The following is a 12,472-nucleotide window of genomic DNA, read 5'->3' as shown; positions in this document are numbered from 1 at the left end:
ATACCATCTACTCAACTTCTTCATTTTATATGTCAGACCCAAGTGTCCAGAGAGGGGACATAATTCCACAAAGAGTGTAATACAGTACAATGAGTCAGTTGGTAATTGAGATGGATGACTAGCTCCTTTCCAAAGGAGTTGCTTCTGCTGATGATTCTGGGAACTAGTTTTGGAATAAATTTGCATTTCAGTTCTAGCCCCATTAATATAAGGTCTTGGAAAGGTCACAAATCTCTTTGAGTCTCAACTTTCTCATCCAAAAAATGCAGATAATTATTTTACTATCCATCTCACAAGATAGTCATGAAAATTAAATAAGAAAATATGTGAAATATTTTGTAAAATGTGAAACAAATTGCAAAGACAACCTACTTTGGTGTAGGGTAGTGGAAAGAACATTTCTGGAGTTACAGAACCAGTGCTCAAGTAACCATTCTTCTGCTTTCTCTGCTGTATCAGTGTGATACTGAATAATTCTCTTAACCTTTCCAGACCCCATTTGGGGGGTCAAGACTAACAACATATCAACTATTCAGATTGCCTCCAGCTCTCCTCTATCAACCATCATGAGTTTCACTACCTACTCCACCACCTTCTCCACCAACTACGGCTCCCTGGACTTGGTCCAGGAGCCCAGCCACTGGTTCTGGGTCCTGAATCTCCATGGCCCACTCCAACAGCTTCTGTGGGGCCTGGGGTGCTGGAGGGCTTGATGGTGGGGGGGAGGCTGGTCAGGGTTGGGGAAATTCAGGGGGAGAAGGAGACCATGTAGGACCTCAACGACCACTTCACTTCCTATCTGGAGCATGTGTGGAGCCTAGAAACCAAGAATTGCAAACTGGAAGGGAAAATAAGGGAACTTATGAACAAAAAGGGACCTAAGACCAGAGAATGGGGATACTATTTCAAGATGATTGAGAATCTGCAGACACAGGTCTATATAAGCTCAGTGGACAATGCCAGAAGACCTACATATTGATAATGCCCATCTGGTGGCTGATGACTTCAGAGTTCAAATATGAAGCACAGCTGGCCATGAGACAGTCTGTAGAAAGTGACATTCATGGCCACTGGAAGGACATTGATAACACCACTGTGACCAGGATACAACTGGAGACAGAGATTTAAATCCTGAAGGAAGAGCTGCTCTTTATGAAGAAGAACCAAGAGGAGGAGGTGAATTCTCTACAAGCCCAAATCTCAGACTCTGGACTGACCGTGGAGGTGGACTTTCCCAAATCTCAGGGCTTGAGCAAGGTCATGGCTGATATCCAAGCCCAGTATGATGCTCTGGCTCAGAAGAACAGAGAGAAGCTTGATAAACACTGGTCCCAGCACATTGAGGAGAGCACTATGGCAATCAACACAAGATCTGAGGAGGTAGAAGCAGTCCCTAGATATTGACCTGGATTCCCTTTGAAATCTAAAAACCAGCTTGGAGAAAAGCCTGGAGGTAGAGACTTGCTATACTATCCAGATGGAGCGGATCAATACAGCCCTGTCACACCTGGAGGCAGACTGGGGCAGACATGAACAGAGAGCCAGAGCCAGGAACAGGAATACAAGGCCCTGCTCAACATTAAGGTCAAACTGGAAGCAGAAATTAACACCTATCAAAACCTGCTGGAGGATGGGGAGGACTTCAATATTGTGCATGCCTTGGACGACAACAGCAATTCCTTATCGGCACTCAGAGGACTGTATGTGGCAAAGTGGTGGCAGAGACCAATGACATCAAAGTCCTGATGTGTTAGGGTTATAAACTGAAGACCCATGTTGAGTCAGGAAGTTAATAAAGGCTCTTTGGTCACCTAGCCAAAAAAAAGACTCACAGCATCTCTAAAGTTGCTTTCAGCTTTACAACTGTGATTAATTGGTCCAAATGCCATCTTTTCCCAATACTCAACATAGGTTGGAAATTCCTGTCCTGCAGAGTTTTTTTCTCCTTTGATCTTAAATTCTATTTGATATTACAGACTATGTGTACACACACTGTAGTCTATTTGGATATCTCCCTTTTGGATTTTAATTTCCATTATGTAACCAAATCTTATGTGATTGTGTTTATGCCCTAGCACATTTGCACCTACTGTACTCTGCATATAATACAAACTTTGTATTTGTGGAATTAATTTAACCTCATTAAAATTCATGTGTCCTCAATAGTCAATCACTATAGTAATCTACATTTTGATAAACCCAAAGACTCTAGTTTCTGGGATAAGAACTCACTATTTGACAAAAACTGCTGGGAAAACTGGAAAATAGTAAATTGGAGCAATTTGGAACTATGTCCAAAGGGCTATAAAACTGTGCATACCCTTTGATCCAGAAATACCACTTCTAGGTTTGTATCCCAATGAGATCATAAAAATGGGAAAAGGACCCACATATACAAACATATTTATAGCAACTCTTTTTGTGGTGGCCAGAAATGGAAATTGAGGGGATGCCCATCAATTGAGAAATGGCTGAACAAGTTGTGGTATATGAATGTGTAGTTTCATAGGAAATGATAAGCAGGTGGACTTCAGAAAAACCTGGAAAGACTTGCATGAACTAATGCTGAGTGAGGTGAGCAGAACCAGAAGAACTTTGTACACAGCATCAGTAACATTGTGTGATAACCAACTTTGATGGACTTACCTCTTTTCAGCAATTCAGGTATCTAAGACAATTCCAAAAGACTCATGATGTAAAATGTTATCCACATCCAGAGAAAGAATTATGGAGTCTGAATACAGATTGAAGCACATTATTTTCTCTTTTTTTGCTTTCTTCTTTCTTGTGGTTTTTCCCTTTGGTTCTAATTCTTCTTTACAACTTGACTAATGTGGAAATACGTTTAATATGATTATACATGTATGGTCTATATCAGAATGCATTTTGTCTTAGGGAAGGGTAAGGGTAGGGAGGGAGAGAAAATTTAAAACTCAAAATCTTATGGAAGTGAATGTTGAAAACTAAAAATAAATAAATATTTTAAAAAATCATTTATCCTTTTCTTGTGGCATGTGGCATACTTGGAGTTATAAGGACTGATTTTGTATGCTATCTCTGATGCTGAATAGCTGTGTGACCTGATCCAAGATAATACATCTCTCTCTAAGCTTCATTGTTCTCATCAGTAAAGTGGTGATAATATGATTTGCAAAAGCTATATGATAGGCTTGTTTTCACAAAAGTGTTTTGGCAATTTGGAATTATAACAAAATGACTAAGATGCCAGAATCCTCTTTCCCAGAGATCCCCTTACTAGACATATATCTCAAAGATGTTAAAGATAGGATTAAAGGTCCTATATACAACAATATATTTTGGAAGCACTTTTTTATAGTAGAAAAGTGTTGAAAAAAAGTAGATACCTCCCCATATTTAGAGGATGGCTAAAGAAATTCAATGTAGTGGATACTATAGCTCTATACAAAATGACAAATAGGAAGAATTCAGGGAAACATGGGAAGACTTAAATTAACAGAGAAAAAGTAAGAAAAATTAGGAAACAATATACACAATAATGTAAATAACTTAAATAAAAGGAGTAAAACAAATTAAAATAAACACTAAGTAATTATAAAGACAAGGATCAAGATTGACTCCAAAGAAGAGATATGAGAATGAAGTTTTCTCCTTTCTTTGTAGAGTTGAGGTACTCTGGATATAGAAGAGGTGAAGAACACATTGTTGAATGAATTTGATACAAAAACAGGAAATATCAATAATTTTTAAAGAAAAAAGTTATTTTTAAGTTTTAACATTAATGAAATATAAGCTATCATTGTTATTATTGTTATTGCTGTTATTATGGTTTGTTAAGCGTTTGTTTTATTGTTTGTTTGTTTTATTTTCTCTCCTAGATTAAAAATTTCTTGTGAACAAGGTGGTCTCATGACAAATACTCTATAAAGATATATTGCTTCATTTCTCTGATAAGGGTCTCATTTTTTAAATATATAGGGAACGAAGCTAAATTTATTTTTAAAAAATAGCCATTGCCCAGTTAATAAATGTTCAAAGATATGAATAAGAAGTTTTCAGAAGAAATAATAAAATCTACAATAGTCACATAAAAGTAATCTGTCACTATTCATTTTGTTGTTGCTGTTGTTCTCAGTCGTGCCCAACTCTTCATGTCCTTATTTGGGGTTTTCTTGACAAAGATACTGAGTTTGCCCTTCTCTAGCTCATTTTTACATATGAGGAAACTAAGGAGATGAGAATAATGATATTTCACATTCTGGATCACTGATAGGTAGGATTCAGGGGGACCAATCATGGGAAGTATGGACCAGGGAGGGTAGGTTGGGAACCAGGAGCTTCCCACTTCTTCTACACCTCTCATGTCTATTAACTGTGCCAGTCTTGAGTCAAGCTCAACAGGGTCTTCTTCTGACACTGATTCCACTCCCTTGTGGAGTGGAATCCAAACCCATTCCCTTGACTGTGGTTTCACGAGGTACCTAGGAATAATGGGAATTTCATTCATCCATTCATGCATCACTAATTAGATGATGAGGTATTTGGCAACCTTAAGAGTTACTCCCACCATTTACCTGGGCTTCATTTAATTTCTTCACTTTGACATTCAGAGTACCAGTCAGAAATAACATCAGTTAACACCTATCATCAGACTTTCTGATTCATTGGAAAAATGAAAATTAAAACAACTCTGAGATCCCACCTCATACCCATCAGATTGGTTAACATTACAGAAAAGGAAAATGATAAATGCTAGAGGGGATGTGGAAAAAAATGGGACAAAAATATACTTGGTATGGAATAGGTTAGGTATGCAAGAAATAACAGTTAATGACTATAGTAATCTACTATTTTATAAATCCAAAGACTTCAGCTTCTAGGATAAGAAATCACTATTTAACAGAAACTGCTGGTAAAACTAGAGAAAAGTATGGCAGAAACTGGGCACAGAATAACATCTTACATCCTATACCAAGATGAAGTCAAAATGGGTACATGAGTTAGCTGTAAAGACTGATACTATAAGCAAACTGGGAGAGCAAGGAATAGTTTACCTGTCAAATCTATGGAGAAGGGAAGAATTTATGACCAAACAAGAGATGGAGAACATTATGAAATGCAAAATGGATAATTTTGATTACATTAAATTAAATAGGTTTTGCACAAACAAAGTCAATGCAACCAAGATTAGGAGGGAAGCAGAAAACTGGGAAACAATTTTTACAGTCAATGTCTCTGATAAAGGCCTCATTTCTAAAATATGTAGAGAAATAAGTTAAATATATAAGAATACAAGTCATTCCTCAATTGATAAATGGTCAAAAGATATGAACAGGCAGTTCTCAGATGAAGAAATTAAAGCTATCTATAGTCATATGAAAAAATGCTCTAAATCACTATTGATGAGAGCAATGCAAATCAAAACAACTCTTAGGTACCACATCACACCTATCAGATTGGCTAACATGACAAAAGAGGAAAATGATAAATGTTGCAGAAGAGGTGGGGAAATTGGAGCTGTAATGCATTGTTGGTGGAGTTGTGAACTGATACAACCATTCTGGAAAGCAATTTGGAACTATGCCCAAAGGGCTATAAAATTGTGCATACCCTTTGACCCAAGAATAAAAGTACTAGGTCTGTATTCCAAAGAGATTATAGAAAAGAGAAAAAGATGTATTTTTACAAAAAATATTTAAGCTCTTTTTTGTTGTGGTAAAGAATTAGAAATTAAAGGGATGCCCATCAACTGGTTAATAGCTGAACAAATTGTGGTATATGATTGTGATGGAATAGTATTTTGCTACATAAAATTAAAAAAAAAGGATGGTTTCAGAAAAACCTGAGAAAGATTATGTGATCTCATGCAAATTAAAGTGAGCAAAACCAGGAGGACATCATGCACAGTGACAGCAGTACTGTAAGGATCATCAACTGTGAAAGCTTTAGCTAGTTTGATCAAGATAATGATCCAAGACAATTTCAAAGGACCTATGAAGAATAATGCTATGCACCTCCAGAGAGAAGAATGATGAACTCTAAATGCATATTGAAACATACTTTTGAAAAAAAAGTTTTTCTTTTTTTTTGGTCTGTTTTCTTTTGCAATATGGTTAATGTAGAAATATGTTCTGCATGACTCCACCTTATAAGCAAAATCAAATTGCTTACATTCTCAAGGAGGTGAGAGGGGCAGGAGGGAGGGAGAGAATTTGGAACTGAAAATTAAAAAAAATATTTAAAAATTTTACATGTAATTGGGAAATATTTAATGAAATAGATATGTATATGTGTATGTGTATGTGTATATACATATACACATGCACATGTATACATATACATACATATGTACATACATACATATTTGGCATATTGTTTAACTAGCAAAGTTATCCTTCCCCTCTTGTTCCACCCCAGTTTGCCCTCTGACACATAAGCATGCTTTCACAATGACTAGAAGTCAATGTTTTTGGCTACTGAACATGAAAACACTAAATTATATAAATAATAATGAACACAGTCAAACTGTACTCTTTCCATTGTCAAAATGGAATGTAATACTGACATAGCCTGTTTTCTGCAAAAGTAGACAGAAATGGCTGAAATGACTGATAAAGTCTTGGATGTAGCCCCTTATACCAAAGGAGCTTTTGTGTTCATTTTTATCTAGTCTATTCCTAATTTGACATATTCCTAATCACTTTAGATATTCTTATTCTAGATTGGTGCCTTTATAAAAGTCTCCTGCTCCTTTTGTCTACCTCACTATAAAATCACACAGATGCTAACCACTTTGGGTCATGTGGAATTGCCTATAATCTGGGTAAAGTTAATTTTCCAGATTGATGGTTACATTTTCAACTTCTTTTCCCAGAAGCAGACCAGGGCTATGACCCAAGGGTCTTAGTGAGGTAGAGTTAGAAAACTTCTTTCATCCTTTTCATATGAATAAGTATTCCATCATTGGTTTGTGGGCTATTAATAAACCTTTTAGTTACTTTAGAGATTGATACGCCTGTACTTCTATTCCTTGAGATACAAAACAAGACAACTGCAGATTCTAATCAAGAAAAAGAAAAAAAAAAGCCCAAGGACCAAAAGAACCAAGTTTAAATCCTGGAAAGCTGTGGGAAGGTGAACTATTGTAAAGTCAGACTTCTAAGCAGAACAATAGCTTCTGTTCTCTGTTGCTTCTAAGGACAGAATTGGAAACAGTAGAAGTGTTCTACCTAAGAGTTAGAGTTCATCTTAACAATGAAAAGAATTGTTAGTGGCAGTATTATTTAGCAGAGAAATGTTGCATTTGTAATAGAGGACTTCAGTTTAAGTCCAGACTGTCACTACTACCTGTATGACCTCATGTAAGACACTTTGCTTCTCTGGCATCAGCATCTGCTTTTATAAAATGAAACATTTGTAGTAAAAGATCACTAAGGTCCTTTCTAGCTCTTAATCTATGAAACTATAAGAATTAGGACTATCTAACAATTGGCTAAACTGGATCAGAGTAAACATACAAACGAACATTAATTCACTATTCCATTACACACAGAGGTTGTTCCAAAAGTTCTCATCTCTCGTCAGGCCATCCAGGCACATCTCCTCACCCTCTCATATGAAGGCCCTGACACATATTTCATTGAAAATAAATTGATTCCATTTGCCAAGAACTCTCCCTTTTCCTCTCCTTTTTATCTAACATTTCTCAGACAGAATACCACACTATATTCTCTTTCACTCTGGTCATGGCTGAAGAAAAAGGTGGCATTCTTGCTAAGAATAACTTTTATGCATGCACCCATGATCCCATCTACTGTCTTTTCCAGCAGATTGTCCTTACTATCATCCACACACTCACTCTTAACTTCAGGCTTTTCCTGTTTCCTGTCTCCTTCCTTGCTGCTTGCAAACATGATCACATCTGTCCCATTCTTTTAAAATTTTAACTGGATCCTACCATTCTCACTACCTATCATTCTGTATATTTTCTATGTTCTGTACCTAACTCTCAGAAAACTGTCTACACTCAGTGTCTCTATTTCTTCTCTTACTCTCTTCTAAATTCTTTGTAATTAGGTTTTGGACTTCCTCATTCAACTGAACCTACTATCTCTAACATTATCAACTATTTCCAAATTGTCGTATCTGATAGTCTTTCTCAGTCCTCATCCTTCTTGAACTTTCTATAGCATTTGAAACAGTCAATTACCCCATTTTCTTGTACAGTTTCTCCTTTATAGGTTTTCATTACAGTGCTCTCCCCTGATTTTTCTGTTTGCTTGATCTTTCCTTCTCAGTCCCCTTTGGTGGTCTTGATCCATGTTATGTTCACTAATTATAAATATAGTGAAAGGCTTTGTCCTGGGCCCTAATCTTACTTTATACTATCTCAAATGTTGATTGCATCAACTGACTTGAGTTTGATTATCATATCTAGTTGGATTATTCACAGATCTATATATTTAAATCCAATTGATCTCTTGAGCTACAGCTGCACATCACTAATGCTTTTTGGACATCTTTTTATTTTTTTGTTTGCTAGGCAGTGAGGTTAAGTGACTCGCCCAGGGTCACACAGCTAGTAAGTGTTATGTGTCTGAGGCTGGATTTGAACTCAGGTCCTCCTGACTCCTGGGCCGGTGCTCCATCCACTATGCCACCTAGCTGCCCCACTTTTTGGACATCTTGAAATGAATATCCTTTAGGTATCTTAACTCATCCAAAATAGAACTCATTATTTCCCCACCCCCCCAAAAAAAAACCTCTCCTCTTTCCAACTTCTCTATTATCATCAAGACTACAATAATCCTGACTTTGGGGACCCAAGATGGCAGAGAAAGAAGTAAGTTGCTCTTACTCTCCCTTATTGACCTCTAAAACCCCAGAAAATATAGCTCTAGGAAAAACCCAGGAATAGCTGAGCAAGCACAAAGACATACTGCAGTAGTCTTTTAACCCAGGAAGCTTGGGGGATTAAAGGGAAAGGTTCATCTCACTATGGTGGAAGTGGTGCAGTACAGGACAGGAGGCATCCCAGCAAGCCAGTGGCAAGCCCCACTTTGGCAAGCCAGGGAGAGATCCAAAACCCAAGGGAGGTGGAACAGATGAGCACCAACACCAAGTGCCTTGACACAGGAGAGGAACCAGTAGATTCCAGCAGCCAAACCTCCCCGTGATTCAGCACAACTCCAGGCAGGCAAGGCATCCTCCAGTAGCCAAATCTGCTGTTGCTTCAGAGCATCCATCCTCCATGGACCAGACTTCCCTGCACCCAAAGAGCTGCAGTATTGCTGATCCCAGCTCAGTACCAGGTAAACTGCCAGACCCCTATAGCCTCCAGCTGCCAGGACCTGAGGACCCAGTACACAAAGTCAGGGACCAGGTCCTAGGCACCCAGCACAAGAAGCTTGGGTCAGGGCTCACTGTGCTCTACCAGGAGAACTCAATTTTAAAAACCAGGAAATAGGCAAACATCATGAGCAAAAAGCAGAAATGGACGATGACTACAGATTCTTACTATGGGGACAGGGAAGATCAAAACACAAATTCAGAAGAGGACAACATTGTCAATATACCCACATTTGAAACCTCAAAGGGGAATATGAACTGGTTTCAAGCCCAAAAAGCCTTCTTGGAAGAGCTCAAGAAGGATTTTAAAAGTCAAATAAGAGAGGTAGAAGAAAAATTGGGAAAAGAAATAAGAGATATGTAAGAGAGAGTCTATAGCTTGACAAAAGAAGGACAAACATTGAATGTAGAAAACAACTCCTTAAAAAAGTAGAATTGGCCAAATGGAAAAGGAGACACAAAGGCTCACTAAAGAGAAGAACTCCTTCAAAAGTGAAATGGGCCAAATGGAGGTACAAAAGCTAATTGAAGAAAACAATTCGTTAAAAATTAGAACTGGGCACGTGGAAGCTAATTATGAGACACCAAGAATAAGTCAAACAAAATCAATTAAAAAAAAGAAGAAAACATAAAATATTTCATTGGAAAAATGACTGACCTGGAAAATAGAGCCAAGAGAAATAATTTAAGAATTATTGGTCTACCTGAAACCCATAATAAAAAAAAGAGCCTGGACAGCATCTTTCAAGAAATCATTAAGGAAAACTGCCCTGAGGTCTTAGAATCAGAAAGTAAAATCGTATCAAAAGAATCCACCAATCACCTCCTGAAAGAGATCCCAAATTGAAAATGCCAAGGAATATTGTAGCCAAATTCTAGAATTATCAGTTAAAAGAAAAAATACTGCAAGCTACCAGAAGGAAACAATTTAAATGTCATGGAACCACAGTCAGGATTATGCAGGACCTTGTAGTTTTCCACGTTAAAAGATCAGAGGGCTTGGGATATGATCTTTCATTAAGCAAAGGAACTTGTATTACAATCAAGGATCAACTACCCAATGAAACTGAGCATAAACTTTAGGGGAAAAGGTGGATATTCAATGCAATAGGGGACTTCCAAAACTTCCTGATGAAAAGACCAGAGCTCAAAAGAAAATTTGTTCTTCAAATGCAAGATTCAAGAGAGACATGAAAAGCTAAATAGGAAAGAAAAAAATGTATTCAAGAAAAAAAATGTTTATCTTCCTACAAGAGAAAATGATACTTGTAACTCTTGAGAATTGTATCTTTATTACAACATTTAGAAGGAGTATACACAGAGGATGGGTATAAGTTGTCTTTGACTTGATGATAAAAGTCTAATTAAGTGGTGCAATGGAAGTACTAGGAGAAGAGGAAAGAAGGAGGCAAAGAAGAGTAAATCACATCACATGAAGAGGCACAGCAACCTTTTACAGTAGAGGGATAGAAGGGAGGGAGATGAGTATTATTTGAACCTTATTTTCATCAGATTTGGATCAAAGAGGGAATAACATACTCAGTTCGGTATAGAAATCTAACTTACCCTATAGGACGTATGAGGGGAAATGGGAAAGCAAAAGGAGAGGGTGATAGAAGGGAAGGCAGATTGAGGGATGCGGTGGTCAAAAGCAAAATTCTAGCGAGGAGGGAAAGGAAGAAAGAGAAAAGCATAAATGGGAGAGGAAGTAGGATAGAGAGAAAGACACAGATAGTAATTATAATTGTGAATGTGAATGAGATGAAATCACTCACAAAACAGAAGTAGATAGTAGAGTGGATTAAAAACCACAATCCTACAATATACTCTTTACAAGAAACACATTCAAAGCAGAGGGATACCCACAGAGTAAAGGCAAAAGGCTGGAGTAGAATATATTATGCATCAGCTGAAGTTGAAAAAAAAAGCAGGGGTAGCAATCCCAATCTCACACAAAGCAAAAGCAAGAATAGATTGAATTAAAAGAGATAAGGAAGGAAAGTACATCACACTAAAAGGTACCACAGAGAATTAAGTAATATTACTAAACACTTATGCACCAAGTAGTATAACATCCAAATCCTTAGAGGAGAAGTTAAGGGAGTTATAGCAAAAAATAGTCAATAAAACTATGCTAGTGGGGGACCTCAACCTCCTCCTCTCAGAACTAGATAAATCTAACCACAAAATAAATAAGAAAGAATTTAAGGAGGTGAATAGAATTTTAGAAGAGTAAGATACAATAGGCCTCTGGAGAAAATTGAATGGGGATATAAAGGAATATACCTTTTTCATGGCAGTACATGGCACCTACACAAAAATTGAACATGTATTAGGCCATAAAAACCTCACAATCTAATGCAGAAAGACAGAAATATTAAATACATCCTTTTCAGATCATGATGCAACAAAAATTAAATGTAATAAATAGCCATGGAAAGATAGACTAAAATTAATTGGAAAGTAAATAAACCAATCCTAAAGAATGAGTGGGTCAAATAATCAATTATAGAAACAATTGATAACTTCATCCAAGAGAATGAAATAAGGAGACAACATACCAGAACTTATGGGATGCAGTGAACGTGGTTCTTAGGGGAAGTTTTACATCTCTCAATGCTTGCATGAATAAAATAGAGAAAGAGGAAATCAATGAATTAGACAAGCAACTAAAAAAAACAGAAAAAAGAACAAATTAAAAATACCCAATTAAATAGCAACTTCTGAAAATCAAAGAAGAGATTAATAAGATTGAAATTAAGAAAATTATTGAACTATTGAATAACCAGCTTTTAGTTGGTATTACCAAAAAAAAAAACAACACAATAAAATAGATAAGTCTTTGGTTAATTTGATTTTGAAAAAAGAAAACCAAATTAGGTTTACCAAACCAGGTAGGATTTATATCAGGAATGCAGGGCTGGTTCAATATTAGGAAAACTATTGGCATAATTGACTATATCAACAACAAAATTAACAGAAATCATATGATTATCTCAATAGATGCAGAAAAAGCTTTTGACAAATTTCAACCCCCATTCCTATTACAGATACTAGAAAGCAGAGGAATAAATGGAGTCTTCCTTAAAATGATAAGTAGTATCTCTCTAAAACCATCAGCAGGCACTATATGTAATGGGGATAA

The 12,472-nt window shown here is 36.8% G+C and overlaps 1 pseudogene; it reads left to right on the top strand.

Annotated features, from left to right (window-relative positions):
* Positions 1 to 566: 566 nt before the first annotated feature.
* On the top strand, positions 567 to 1,754 carry LOC114033503 (annotated as a pseudogene).
* The last annotated feature ends 10,718 nt before the right edge of the window (positions 1,755 to 12,472 follow it).

This window comes from Vombatus ursinus, unplaced genomic scaffold (genome assembly GCF_900497805.2).
Source record: "Vombatus ursinus unplaced genomic scaffold, bare-nosed wombat genome assembly UNPS02007284.1, whole genome shotgun sequence".
In the NCBI taxonomy this organism is placed as follows: domain Eukaryota; kingdom Metazoa; phylum Chordata; class Mammalia; order Diprotodontia; family Vombatidae; genus Vombatus; species Vombatus ursinus.
The sequence above is the reverse complement of the archived record's forward strand: the minus strand, read 5'-3'. Positions and strand labels throughout refer to the sequence as shown.